A 15,332-nucleotide genomic window follows, 5' to 3' on the forward strand; every position below is an offset into this window, starting at 1 on the left:
ATCTAATCTTATGGTAGCTAAAGATAGCTTTTTGTTTTCAGTGCAAAAGATCCTTATTAAACACAGTGAAATGTGGCTAAAATTTTATGAACAGACACTAATTACAGGATTATTTCTTGGACACGAGTAAATATCTAACAATAAGGAGTTTGTAGAGAGTTGGGATATATCCCTGTGATGAAATATCTTACAACCACCAAAATTATATTTACAAAGACTTTTAATGATAAGAGAAAAGGATGAATAACTTTGGAGTTTAAAAATAATATATATTGACCTTGTGCTTCAAAGGAGGGTAAGAAATGTGTTCCATTTGTAGAAAGCAATGAGTATGGGAACACCATAAGGATGGTCTCTGGGAGAAAGATATGATCAGATTATAAAATTGTACATACAGAATGATTTCAACTTTGCAAAAAAATGTTCACGGAATAAGGGCTAAAAGAAAATAACAATATGTCTACAGTGGTTATCACTTAGGGAAGAAATTACAGAGGATTTAAAATTTCTTTATCATGCATTCATTTTTATAATGAGGAAAGGTACTCTTAAAATATTTCCATTTGTTTTCTAGAAACACCCAATTCAGCCATAATAGTATAATTTGAATCTTCTGAACTTTATATTAATGGAATTCACAAGAAGTTAAGAAAGGACGCTCAGTAAGCCAATAGCCAAGTTGTTAAATGTAAGTTGGCACTTGGGTAAGAGGTTTAGAATTTGATATTTATAAATTGTACAGTTAGAAGCATTTAATATCTACAGTATACCTGAAATTATTTTTAAAACAGCTTCATGGCCAATTATATTTCATGTTTATATTAATTCTTGATTTTCCTAAATAAAAGCCTACTGTTTTATTCCCAAGTATCCTCCATAAAATAAAATATATGCACTGCTAGGTTAGAACGAAGATGTTAAATGGGTTTGCTGTTAACCAAGTTCTAAGCTTGAAGTTCTGTTTGATAAGAAATTTAATTAACTGAATATAATTCTAATACCTGTGTCAGCACACCCTCTATGAGTTAGTTCCTTGGGTAATTAGTTCATGGAATGTTATCTTTGAGAGGCATTTCTCTCCCTAGTACTCCTTGGCTTTGTCCTTCTCTAGAATGGTCAAGATAGACCACCTTCTCTTCTTCACAAGCACTTATGATCCAAGATTACATAGTGAAGTGTAATTACTGGGGAAAATATGTAATAGAAGAAAGTATATACACACATATACAGAGACTGTCTATGGTCACTGAAAATTCCAGTGAGAAAACATGGTTGTGATTAAATGTCCATGGCTCTCTCATATGGCTGCCATGAGGACATTCAATTCCCCTTGGACTTGCCCCCCTCAGAATGTGGGCTCCGTATGATGCTTCCAGGATGCTGTGTAACACTGCCAGAAACTCAAGGGAATTGAATTTATAACCATTAGTTTAGTCACTGAGGCTGCCTTGGTGTCTGTATCCCCTGAGGTTTATTCTCCACCATATAGAACACCCTTAGTCAAGGGCCACTAAAAGAAGTACAAGGGAAAGGAAAGGAAAGGAAAGGAAAGAAAGGAAAGGAAAGGAAAGGAAAGGAAAGGAAAGGAAAGGAAAGGAAAGGAAAGGAAAGGAAAGGAAAGGAAAGGAAAGGAAAGGAAAGGAAAGGAAGAAAAGGGAAGGGAAGGAAAGGGAAAGGGAAAGGGAAAGGAAAAGGAAAAGGAAAAGGAAAAGGAAAAGGAAAAGGAAAAGGAAAAAAAAGTACCAGTCCTGTTGAGACTCATTGCCTTTTCCTACACCATCATTTCTCCTGAGATGCCAAAGAAAGGAAACATTTTTCTCCGTGAAACTTGGGGCAAGTTTCAAAACCTGGCGAGGTCTCCCCCTAGTGACAAAGTCAATTCATTTCTTCTAAGATATAGTATACTTGATTATTTCATAAAAATTCACCCCCTACCTCCTTTTTCAGAATAGGAAACCTAGACCAAATTCTCTACAAAAATGATATAGATTGTGGCACCTGGGGGGCTCCGTGGTTGAGCGTCTGCCTTCATCTCAGGGCGTGACCCCAGGGTCCTGGGATCGAGTCCCACATGGGGCTCCCCATAGGGGGCCTGCTTCTCCCTCTGCTGTGTCTCTGCCTCTCTCTGTGTCTCTCATGCATAAATAAATAAAATCTTTTTTAAAAAAATGATATGGAATGGATGTGAACACTGTTAATGGGAGTCCTGACTGCATGGCAAATAAATATACAATTTGAGCATTAGGGGAGAACTCATAATAAACTCTAAAAACAACTCAAAGGAGCTCTGACTTGTTGTTGGTTAGCTAGTAATGTGGACGAAGTCATAAATCAGTAATACTAGAATTCTAACATTAGGTCTCCCAACACCATTGCTAGGTAGATGTTAGTATCCATTATTTATTTTTACAATGTAGTATTTATTTAGGACAATTAAAGAAAATAAGGCCCAAATAAGTTGGTATGTTCAAGATAATGTAGCTAATAAAAGGTGAACCTGGGATTTGAATTGTCTGCTTTCCCAGTCTTTGAGCTCTGCACTGCACTGTGCTCACTGACATCTCCTGCCTTCCCATCATCTGGTCTCCCATTGTACCTGTACTGACTTCCAGCTTGGAAATTTAGGCCAGACTTCATGCTTTTGTACACTATTCTGTTCTAACAATTCCTGTTTATGCTGTAAGCTCATCTCAATCTTTGCCTCCTCAGCCTCTGGGTTCCCATTTCATATAGAGCCATGTACTAACACTCATATGGCGATTCCAATCAAATACAAATGTTGTCTCCCCACCCCCACTTCCTACACCCCTCAGTTCGAGTCCCATAAAGGGAAGGACCTCGCACAGGGTGGGTGGCCCATGGATGTTTGTTGAATGAATGAATAAATGAGTGAATGATTGAGTAGATAAAAGGATGAGCAAACTTCATTCAAACAAGCTATGTTCCTAATAACAAATTTTCTGGCGCCTCGGCCTAGCTGAAATTCTGATTCCTATGTTTCTGATACTCATCTGATTATTTCATTGTGATTTCAATTTCTGGCTATATCCTTGCTCCAGAGTTGGCATTTTTGGACTGAGTTGAGTCCCAAGTATCATACGTGTAGCTTTTTCATCCTTACTGGATGAAGAAAAAACTCTTTCCCGTGTTATGGTCAGTGCCATTAAATTAATGGGAAAAAAAGGAATAGAGAGTTCCCATCTCCAAGGATACAATTCTCCCCAAAGAAAGTAGGAGAAGATATATTGACTTTATAACCCCCTACCTTTGCTTTTTTTTTTTTTAAGATTTTATTTATTTATTCATGAGAGACACACAGAGATTGGCAGAGACACAGGCAGAGGGAGAAGCAGGCTTCCTGCAGGGACCCCGATGTGGGACTCGATCCCCGGACCCGGGATCATGACCTGAGCCGAAGGCAGATGCTCAACCACTGAGCCATCCAGGTGTCCCTGTAACCCCCTGACTTTTGAGAAATCCATCTGTTCTGCAGATCAAGAGAAATACATTTAGAGGGAAGATACTTCACTTAAAATCTTCAAAGCATAGCTCTCTTAATTGGTTAATATCTGGCAAGTTCCTTAACTTTAGTGAAAGACACGAGGCCAGGGGAAAATTTTCTATTTAGTGTCAATATGCTCCCAACTTAAAAAAAAAAAAAAATATGCTCCCAACTTCACTGTGTGGTGAAAAAGAATCCCATCTTTTCGCCAGTTTTTTAAAAAACTATTTTATAAATATGTAAAAGCAATAAAAACAGTACTATTTATTACGCATAATACAAAGTGGTTATTTTTGATCCTGGTAGCATATGTATGATTTCAAAACAAAAGATTTCCAATATTTGCACCTGACTGAAACATATCTTACAAATCTACGCTTACCTGATGCGTTTTACTAAATGCCTCGTAACCATAGGCTGTGATTTGCAACAATGCTTAGAATAAGCTGTTTTATTAGTTCAGTGACCCGGTAAGAGTATATATGTATAAGGCATCTATATGAGAATATTTGTAATGGTGATTAATTACAGATCATGGCATCTCAGAAGCATGCAAATGAATAGCTGAATAACATATTCCATTATTAACATTCCTCTGTGAAGTGAGAGGTACAGAGAAAATGGAACAATGGCACGCAGGGAAGTTGGGTCAGACAAGTGATAAATCAGTTATGGAGAAATAGGGAAGAAATTGTCATGAGCATTAAGCTATCATTCTAACACAATGAATGCAGAATAATAATAATATGGTAGCATTTGTAATTATAATTATGTTCCTTATAAATTATAGATCAGTTCAGAAAACAGCACTTTTATATTTTTAGCTAAACGTAGACAATATATCCACAACAATAATGAAAGGGTACTTTGTGAGCCTCCATGAACTATTAAATCTTAAAATATAGTTCTTTATTTATATTAACTCAAGGTAGGAATTATTAATTATTCCGATCTTTTCCATAAGACAAAGCATTATTATAGTCAATGCCCTCAACCTGTATATAGTGTTTCACTTGCCCTTCATCTCCGGATGCCAGCTAGGGAGCCCTGCCGATGACACGGGGCATAGGTTAAAACAACCAAGACCTGGAGAAGCACCATCAATTTGTTGTGAATGGAACAGGTAGTGTAATGATTTTGCCCGTAGCCTTACCATTTGTAAGTGACTATCTTTTATCTCCCCTACTAGAGTCTAACCTCCTTAAAACTGGATCTTGAATGATTTTCCTATTTTGCAACAATATGGAGAGACCTAGAAGGTATATGCTAAGTGGAATAAGTCCGAGAAAGACCAATACCATATAATTTCACTCATATGTGGAATTTAAGAAACAAAACAAACGAACAAAGGAGAAAAAAAAAAAAACAGAGAGGGAGGCAAACCAACAAATAGTCTCTCACCTATAGAGAACAAACTGATGGTGAGGGAAGGTGGGGGGGAGGGTTAAAGAGGTGATGAGGATTAAGGAGGGCACTTGGGATGAGCACCCTGTGTTGTATGGAAGTGCTGAATTACTATGTTGTCCCCCTGAAATGAATATAGCAGTGTATGTTAACGCTACTGGATTTCAATTTTTTAAATTTTTAATTAAAAAAATAAAAGGACATTTTTAAAAGAAATAATTAATAACCCACAAACAAATAAAACCAGAAACAGACCATAAATACAGAGAACAAACTGGTGGTTCCCAGAAGAGAAGGTGGTGGGGTGGTGGGCAAAGTGGGTAAAGGGGAGCGAGAGGTACCAGTTTCCAGTGTTGGAATGAACAGGCCCAAGGAGAACAGGTGCAGCACAGGGAATGCAGTCAGGGGTATCGTTAGGCGCTGTGCGCGACAGGCGGCAGCTGCACTTGTGCCGAGCAGAGCGCAAGGCCTAGAGTTGTCAATCACCATGTTGTACGCCTGAAACTAATGTAACCATGCACGTCAACTACAATTTATAAAGAATTAGATTTTGTTTGTATTTCCTATAATGCTGCTGACAATTCTATGTACGTGGTAGATACCTGGTAATTTTTTAAAAAAGACTTATTCACTTATTATTTGAGAGAGAGAGAGCGAGAGAGCAAGAGCGTTTGTGCACCGTGGGAAGGGGCAGAGGGAGACGGAGAATAATAAGCAGACTCCTTGCTGTGCTGAGCACAGAGCCCAGTGTGGGGCTCGATCCCATGACCCTGAGATCATGGCCTGAGCAGAAACCAAGAGGTGGATGCTTAACCAACCCAGACACCCAGGCACCTCTCTCGTGATTTTTTTTTTTAAAGGATCACTTTTAGAGGCAGGCCTGTTCTATGATACAGAACAAAAGAAAGTTGGAAGAATCAGAGTGGAAAAATAAAAGGAAAATCCAGTAGCTGGATGGATAGCAGGTCACCTCTGTAGTTTTAAAAATCTACAGATTCCTGGGCACAATGTCAGACCTACTGATCCCACATCTCTGGAGTAGGGACTAGGAATCCTTATCTTTAATGTGGACCCAGGTGATTTTATTTATTACTTTTTACTTTTTACATATTTTATTTATTTATTCATGAGAGACACACACAGAGAGAGAGAGAGAGAGAGAGAGAGGCAGAGACACAGGCAGAGGGAGAAGCAGGCTCCATGCGGGGAGCCCAACGTGGGACTCGATCTCAGGTTTCTAGGATGATGCCCTGGGCCGAAGGCGGTGCCAAACCGCTGAGCCACCCAGGGATCCCCAGACCCAGGCAATTTTAATGTTTAGCTGGGAACCAGAACCACTGGTTAGGTACCTCACCTTTCTTTCCCAAGCTGTTGTGCTACCAACGAGTGAAATAAATCACACCTTCTAGCTTTATATTTCTCAAAGCGTATACATATTATTTATATGCATATTAATATATATACACATTTTTTTATCATCTCATTTGAGCAATGTATATTCAACATATCAACATTGGTAGAAAATTGACCTGGACAACTCCCTGCACCGTCAATGAGTTTGCTCCTAGGAGATCTCTCACCCAACCCCGGCCTTCTCGTGTGTCATCTGTGTGCTCCCACCCTTTACCTCAAGTGAAGACAAGTGAAAGACATCTAACAGTCAAGTGCAGATGGGCCAGTATTTGAACCTGGGTCCTGTGACATATCCAAGCAAAGAGCAGGCTTTTCCTAGAGTCCAAATCCCTCCAATTTGTTCACAAAACGAAAAAAAGGAAGAGTATCCCTCAATGCAGACAAAAAGCTTCAAACTTTTTCAGGCTGCAGTGGTTAAAGCAAACTTGCCAGGGTATGGACTTTGTATTCCCAAAGTAGTACCACACAGACACAACTTCTAATGCATAATGCTGGCAAGAATGATCTTTTTCAGTCATACAAAAACATGCCACAGTGAAGAGAGGATTGATAAAGAGATCAAATTTACCTCAGCTAACATGAATTCTGGAAAAGCTCAGGTGCTGACGGGTTTTCTCCATGGGATTGAGTCGAAGCCACAGTGTGTGGTTGTATAGGTTTTGCACTGTACAAGGACACCACATCTAAAGGGATATTAGTTCCATCGTGGACTCCTTTAAGTCTATGGTTACAGTTTTATTGACCCTAAAGATGGGCAATTTCTGTATTTATTATGACAATAATAATAGACACCTGGCAGTAGGTGTCTTATTCTAATACAGTAAATGTATGTCATTCACTGTGACTTAGAGAAATGGAATTAATAATCAAACCTATTGATCTAACATCTAAAATAACTTCTGCTTTTTTTAAAGATATTTTTTATTATTAATTCATAAGGGAGGGGGGCAAAGACATAGGCAGAGGGAGAAGCAGGCTCCTTGTGGAGAGCCCGATGTGGCACTTGATACCGGGACCCCGGGGTCACGCCCTGAGCCAAAGGTGGTCGCTCAACCACTGAGCCACCCAGGCGTCCCAAATAACCTCTGCTTCTAAACAAAGTGCAGTTTTTGTTTTTTTGGACTGATGTATTGGTAAATACCTCATTAAAAAAAATCTCTTTTTGGGGTATGATTGGAATAAGTTGATCTTTCAAACTGCAGCTTATGTATCTATCTGTCATTTAACTATGCTAGACCAGAACTTCTCAGTTTTCAATTTAAATATATGTTTAAATTAGTCATTAGGCTTCAAGTTTTCTGTAAAAACCCAGAGTAACTTACCAGTTATAACTCACAAAGTATTACTCAGACAAAAATTGGGCATCATTATATAATAATCTAATGATTATAACAGTAGTTATTATAGAAAATTCATCAATACGAAATTAACTGCTGCTAAGGTTTAATAGCTTATCACACAATTTTTTCAAATATTACAAATTTTTAAACAAAATACTAATTGTGATATATTTTTTCCAGGTATCAGAAAAATATGAATTTAAGAATTTTCTGGATCAGAAAACAGAACATGGTAAATCATTAGAGAAGGGAAGTTTAAAATACTTGGAATATTGAATATATATATATACACACACACATATGGCAAAACATTTGCAGTAAAAGGACAAATGTTCATAGTTACTACTTTGAACAAAATGCTCTCTACAGAAAGTAGAGGCTGGGAATTTCACTTCTGATTTAAAAAAATGCAAAACAAGACAAAACTTCTGATTAAAAAACTTCTGATTAAAAAAACTTCTGATTAAAAAAATGCAAAACAAGACAAAATTTAAAAACTGAAAATTTCATTGAACTGAATGTATATTCTGCTAACCCAGGTACATAGACATAAAATTTGAATATCATTTAATACTAAAACTTTTTTGCCAATTATCTCTATCGAGTAAGACATTTAAAGTTTAAAGAATGACACTACATTACAATTAGGAGGCTTCGGGGAACTATTAAACACACAAAAGCCATCCAAGTGGTTAAAAGTAATCCCATATCCTGGTCACTTTATTCTCTCTGAAAAGATTCTGCATTGTTTAAAAAAAAAAACACCTTGAGGATACAAAAAATGATAATTTGAAGAATAAGAAGGATGTGAGTGGGCAGCATTTATTACAGATTTTAGTAAATATGAAGAAATGGAAATGCATGCCCACGCCAGTAGTACTAAGTGTTCAAAAGTGATATCTGATTTGAAAAATGTCATTAATGATGCTGCAGAAGAAGGGGTGCCTGGGTGGTTCAATCAGTTAGGCATCGGACTCTTGATTTCTGCTCAGGGTTGGGAGATCAAGCCCCACACAGGGCTCTGTGTTCGGTGGGGAGTCTGCTTGGGATTCTCTCTCTTCCTCTCCCTCTTCCCCTCCGCTCCTCTCCAAATAAATAAATAAGTATTTAAAATAATAATAATGCTGCAGAGACAATGTCAAAATGGGGGAAACCATATAACTCATACATGTCATTTAACTCATACATGACTCCATTTTTGGCAAGATAATCATGGTGTTCAGAGAATCATCCAAGAGACTTTATGAACCTAGGAATGGGAATATTTTTTCATTTGGTAGAAACCATAGCAATGACTAATAATAATACATTTATTATATCATGTATATATCATATATAATACATATATGCCATTTGAGGAATGAAATACAAAACCAAATTGTTAAAATTATACCAGATGCAATAAATGAAATTATTTTGGATGATATAAAGCAATGTTAAATATTTCTCAATTATTATAGATCAAATTTTCATATAAGCCATGCAGCATTTTTTTAAAGTTATTATTAGATTTTACAGATCACATTTTACATTTCCAAGGTGCAAGTATTTGGTCCAAAGAACACATGGCTCCAAAAGAATTACTATACACATGTTAGTGGACTGTGTTTAAAAATTACATTTAGATAAAACTAATTTGAAAGGCTAAGCATGCAACAGTATCAACAAGTATGTGTGGAAAACAAAACAGATCACAAAAATATCCTCAGGAAAAAATTTAGACATTGTATATTACTTATTGATGTACACTATATAAATTTGATAATGAAAAATTCAGGTAAGTTCTTTCTTGATATCATCACAGTTTATATTATAAATACAACTATTTTTCAGCTACAATGAAACTTTGGAGTATAAACCCATCTTGAGATTTTTATTGACTAAGTTATAAGATGGCCAAGTTGATGCTATCATGCCACCAAAAACTCAACTGGAGGTAGGATGCTTTAGTTTTTGAAACTATTGATAATATTAACAAAATTTTTCTAGAAAACAAACCAAAGTTCTAATTTCAAATATTTCTTTTTTAAATGCTCAGGATCTATCAGTCATATTTGAAGTAAAATTAGTATTGTGAGCAGAATTATGCAAGGATCAAAAATCAATGTACATAATTTTCTTGAAACTATCAAAAGGGTTAGTATATTTTTGAAGAAAAAGGAAGCAATAATGTTGTTTAAGAATGTCAATAAACAAATTCCAGCCTCCTGACATTGATACCAATATATATCACTGTAACATGAATAATACTAGTGAAAAGAGTAAAAGAACTGATTTTGGACACAAATTCCTTGATCAAGGGGGTCTATATTCCAAAATTAAATTTCAAAACCAACCATTTTTTTCTATATTGGGTATAACAATATTACTGTGAAAAGGAAGATTCATGATACTGAAAAAAATCTTGGCTTTAACTACTACATCTATGTCAACTTTTTCCCTTGAAATCAATTAACAACCAAGTACAGACTGTGACATTAAAAGAACCTTAAATTTTCTCATACCAGACACCACTGGAGAATATAGCTTTTTCAAGTGAAAATACATGAAAAATTATTTAATGCCTATAACATCTCAAGAAAAAAACAAGATATTGGAACTGATAAACATCAAAAAGAAGTTTATTTCCAAAAGAGGGAACTGTAACTGTTTTTGATTTATTATATCACAGTAACTTTGAGTTCCTATATATTGTGATTAAATATTTGTATTTTCTTTATTTTATGTTCAACAATTTCATTTAATTTGCCTGAACAGAATGGCATTACATTTATTGTAATTGCTATTATGGAAAAATAAAAAATAGACTGATCATTAAAAGCTTTTCTAAGAGAAAGGGTACCTTATTCAAATTTATACAAAGTCTCCTAAAAGAAGATGGCTGTGAGCAGATCCAAACGCACACTTTCTTGTTTCATAACCCTAAAAGCAAGCCAGGTGGGTTCCCCGTAGCTAAAAAGTCTCAAGAACACTCCTGTTCCAACTGGGCTCATCAGCTGTTCTCTGAATCCTTGATGTGTGTGATGAGTTGTTTGTGTGCCCAGATACAACTCACACGTCTAGTCTGGTCGGGAAAAGGGGGTCAAGATACCAGGTTGACACCATCAGTCCAACTACATACAGATGGGGGAGGTAGGCAATTCTAAAAGAGGGGGCAGTTTGAAAGCACAAATACCAAATATCAAAAGGAAGAAGGGATATAATTCAGCATACTAAACCACAACCGCTATCGTCCACTACTGCTGCTTAATATTTTGTATTTGAATTCTGGTCTTTGAAAAATTGCTAACAAGACTGAGAACAGCCAGCAATATAGAACTTATCAGCCCTTATACAGGGCAATGACCAACTTACTACAGATGAATATGAGACCGGTGTCTGTAAAGAATGCAGAATGAGTTGATAAATACAAAAAAGTTTGCAAATTAAACTGAGGAATAATTTCCTTAAATATATCTGGCTAAGTGCTTTACCTGTAGAGAGTCTGAAAATTTAGCCTAGAATCCCACTGAATTCATTTCTGTATATTTTTGAAATTTGTAACATAACATTTAATGTGTCTAGTGAATATTTTATCATCCGTTCTATATTGTGGTTTCAGTCATTCTTTTTTTTTTCTTTGAATATTTATGAGAGAGAGAGAAAATGAGAAGGAGAGCAAGAGAGCTCAGGGCAGGAGGGGCAGAGGGAGAGGAGAGAGAGAGAAAATCCTCAAGCGGACTCCCCACTGAGCACCGAGGCGTACATGGGGCTGGATCCCAGGACCCTGAGATCATGACCTGAGCTGAAATCAAGAGTCAGCAGCTTAACCAACTGAGCCACCCAGGCGCCCTGCGGTTTCAGTCATTCTTAAGGAAAAGCTTTTTGCCATACTGATAAAGTCCTAAGAACTTTCTCACTTTTTAAAGGAAATAACACCTGAACTTAGTAGATGCCGTCAGCAATTATAGCTGGATTATGGTGCGTGGACAGGGAACTGATGCCCTTACAGAACAGGTTCTAAATAATTTCTATTCCTTTCTGGGTAGGCCATATTCCTCCGTGAAAATGTTTAATAGTCTATTGTTTGATCCCTGGCTCCCTGTCCAATAACTCCTTAGAAGTTCCAACCTTGAACATATTCTTTAGAATCTAGATTTTCAGTTGTGTGTCAGGTCCAGAGATAGAGCAAGTAAACAATGATTCAAATGTCCAGCCCCACTTTACCATCAACTTATATATCATTTATGTCACCTCCTTCTCCATGCCTTTGGGTTTTGCTCATATTTAAAGGAGAGTAATAATCTGATTAAGCAAATACGTATTAAGAGTTTCCTATGTGCCCATGTCAACTATGCAGCATACAAAATGTGCTTTCTCTGCTGGCCACCGGTGCTGCACCCTTGGTGTATCATCTTCCTTCTATGGGTCTCAGTATAGCCATAAAATATGGATTTGGGGTAGATAATCTCTAGGATTCTCTGATCATATCATGGTATGTTACTGTACGAGTCAAAAGAAAGAGATAATGGCTGTGAAAATTATTTGAAAAGCATAAAATCTTTCATAGTGATAATATCAGAGGAATGGAGGAATATATATATAAAATTTATTTTAAAGAGCATATTTTATTAAAAGCACACTAATATCTAGACCCAATAGGCATTCTCTAGTTGTAAGGAGAACAAAGATGGGGTCACTTATATTGGTCATGCTAAAACTGGACATTTTAGATCATCAGTATTATATCAGAGATTGTACCTCCCACACTCTCAACTTTAATACTACCTTGTTGGGGCTCCCGGTGACTCAGTTGGTTAAGCGGCTTCCTTGGACATGGTCATGATCCCAGGCCCTGAAATTGAGCCCTGCGTGGAGCTCGCTGCTCTGCAGGGAGCCTGCTTCTCCCTCTGCCTCTGCCGTTCCTCCTGCTTATGCTCTCTCTTTCTCTCATATAAATAAAATCTTACACAAGACAAAACAACAAAACCCTACCTTGTACCATTATTAGAATTTGGTTCTGAAAAGAGTGGGTCTTGCATGAGTCTGTGCTCTCTTTTGGCCATGAATCAATCTGAACTAGGTCAAAGTAGTGGATTATAATGAGACCATTTTTTTTTTCTTTTTCAAATTTAGAAGTTGGTCTGAAAACAGTTTGAAAGGAATAAAAAGGGTTATGAATGCTGAAAATAACATAAAAAATAATTTTTACACTTGTATGCATCCACAGGACCATGAAGGCAAATTATCATTCATTGAAAGCATCTTCTTGCTGGCAGGTAATAATGATGGCTAATGAGAGTGACATTTACACTGCTCAACAAAAAAAGTATTTTTCTAAACATGATGTATAATTAACACAACTTGCACACAAATCATACCCACAAAAAGCATCAAATTATCAAGACTTATGGGTGAATAATGTCCTCCAAAGATTTTCATTCAATCTTTTTGTGTTTTATGAGGAATTTTAAAGCTACTTAAGAGTTTCTTCTTCATTCTTCTAAGTAAAGATAAACCACTTCACATTGATGAAAACTATCAATTCTTTCATTTTGGAAGGAAGAAAAAGAATGTAGGGGAAGGGAAAGAGGGAAGAGGGGAAAAAAAGAAAGGGTAACACTAGATTTTTAATAAAAGGCATTAAAAATGTATGTTACCTTCCATCAAGTATAATGTCTTGTTATGTTTGGATCCTTATTTTTCTTCATAAGTTATATTTTCTGTGATTCTAAAAAGTGTTCCCTTTATTTCTATAAATAATTAATAAATATTTATTTATTTTCAAAATATGTGTGGATCCTTTTTACATTAGTAGCTGAGAGAAATACTGCTAATTATAGATTTTTATATCTGATGAAGGATAAACCTCTTACAAGTCTAACTGGAACTGTAAACACCAAGTATGACCGTACAGGTAAATACAGTAAAACTGTTAAGTTGGGGGGTTTACGGTGAGAATATTGAACTCTATTTTTTTTACAACTTTAGAAAAGACTTCAAAACCGACCGATGCAGAGGAATAATAACATGTTGAGAAAATAAATAGGGATCACAATTTACACTGTTGAACAGAGCTGGGGAAGGTTCTAGTTATAGCTGTGGTTGAGTTCTGTATACTTTTTTCTTCCTGCCTCACGAATTTCCACAGAAGTCTTCACTGCTCAGTACTCACTCAAGTCAGGAGCCAACGTTTCCAACAGCACTGCCTTTCCCGCAGCTATCAGTCCCCAGTTCACCCAAATCTTCCTGCCTCTCGCTTCCTCAGAACTCTCCATTCTGATAAACGAATTCAACGCTCCAACTTACCATACACTTGTTAGAATAGAGCTGGCTCGTGGGTGTTAGCATTGTTTTTTTTTTTTAAGATTTTATTTATTTATTCATGAGAGACACAGAGAGAGAGAGACAGACAGACAGACAGACAGAGGGAGAAGCAGGCTCCATGCAGGGAGCCTGACGTGGGACTCGATCCCGGGTCTCCAGGATCATACCCTGGGCTGAAGGCAGGTGCTAAACCGCTGAGCCCCCGGGGCTGCCCAGCATTGTTTTTTCCTGCAAAATTTCTCCCCTTAGGTCTTTCTTGAACCTCACCAAATTTCAAAATAAAATTTCCTGTAGGTGCCATTTCTGTTCAAGAATACACTCCCTCAGGTCAAGGCCTTTGTCCAGTGATCTTCCCTGTCCCAGTTCAATCTCTCTCTAGGTAGTGATCTGTTCAATTCTGTCCAGACAGGTCAGGCTTTTTCCTATTCCTCACGCGTCCTGTAGATGCCCCCTCTGGTGTCCATGTAATTCTTCTGCCCTGAACTATCCTCTTGCCCAGTCTTATCAATCTTTGTTCAACTTATAAGCAGCTAAACAGCTGCATATATATACATGTACTTACAAAAATAGAACTCATTTTCCATCTCCCTAATGAAGTCTCATGCCCATAATGATCTAATTCTTACTTCATCTGTCTCACTGACTTGAAGTGGTACCCATTCATTTTATTTTTTTTAATAGTAACATGGTATTGTTTGAACATTTTTCCATTAATTGCAGCTATTTGTGTGCCTTAGTGACCAAGAAATCTTAAAGCAATCTGATCTTGGTCAAGAAGGCTATAAGGAAGCATTCACAATTTTTGAACTACAGGAAACATGATGGGAGCTGCAATTTTTTGACTCCATCTTCTCTATATAGGATGGGTAACAGCTGGGATTACTGTACCATTCCTAATGTTTAAAATCTTTTGGTAGGATCCTAGAGCTTTCATTTAAATAATGGTCTAGCACTGACCTGCCTTTACAATCTTCTCTATTGCAAATTTCTGCTATTCTTCCCCCTTTGCTTTATGCTCTTCACTTCTGCTACATAGAGCTGTTTCTAAATCCATGAACTCATCATGCTTGCTTCTGAGATAAGAGGGATGAGGAGCAAAGAAGGAGATCCTGACAGCAAGACCATTACCTCAGAAGAAAATAAAATATTTAGTCGTAATCTCTGTATAAGCCATTTGCTCTGAAAGATGAGAAATAATCATTCATTAATTTGAAAGCTATCAATAAGTCATGATTGATGGAATGAGCAATAAAAAGAATTTATATGCAGTTAATAGTTTAACTAATGAAGAGGGACTGGGTGTGATAAGAAAAGCTTGAAGAAATGTCCAGATAATAGAATCAACGAAATATTTGGAAATGAAACCT

The 15,332-nt window shown here is 36.8% G+C and overlaps 1 long non-coding RNA gene across 8 annotated transcripts in view; it reads left to right on the plus strand.

Moving 5' to 3' along the window:
• Window positions 1-15,332, plus strand: part of LOC112648280 (uncharacterized) — a 52,842-nt gene that overhangs the window by 30,073 nt on the left and 7,437 nt on the right. The window contains exons 2-5 of one of the 8 annotated variants that reach the window (XR_003128889.3): window positions 575-688; window positions 7,840-7,891; window positions 9,493-9,595; window positions 12,869-12,917. The exons of 1 other annotated variant lie outside the window; for it this stretch is intronic. This is a non-coding gene — a long non-coding RNA (uncharacterized LOC112648280). The remainder of the gene's footprint in view (window positions 1-574; window positions 689-7,839; window positions 7,892-9,492; window positions 9,596-12,868; window positions 12,918-15,332) is intronic. 6 more of the 8 variants (XR_007411760.1, XR_007411761.1, XR_007411763.1 and 3 more) reach the window with 6 other exon arrangements.

Source organism: Canis lupus, chromosome 7, assembly GCF_003254725.2.
Source record: "Canis lupus dingo isolate Sandy chromosome 7, ASM325472v2, whole genome shotgun sequence".
In the NCBI taxonomy this organism is placed as follows: domain Eukaryota; kingdom Metazoa; phylum Chordata; class Mammalia; order Carnivora; family Canidae; genus Canis; species Canis lupus.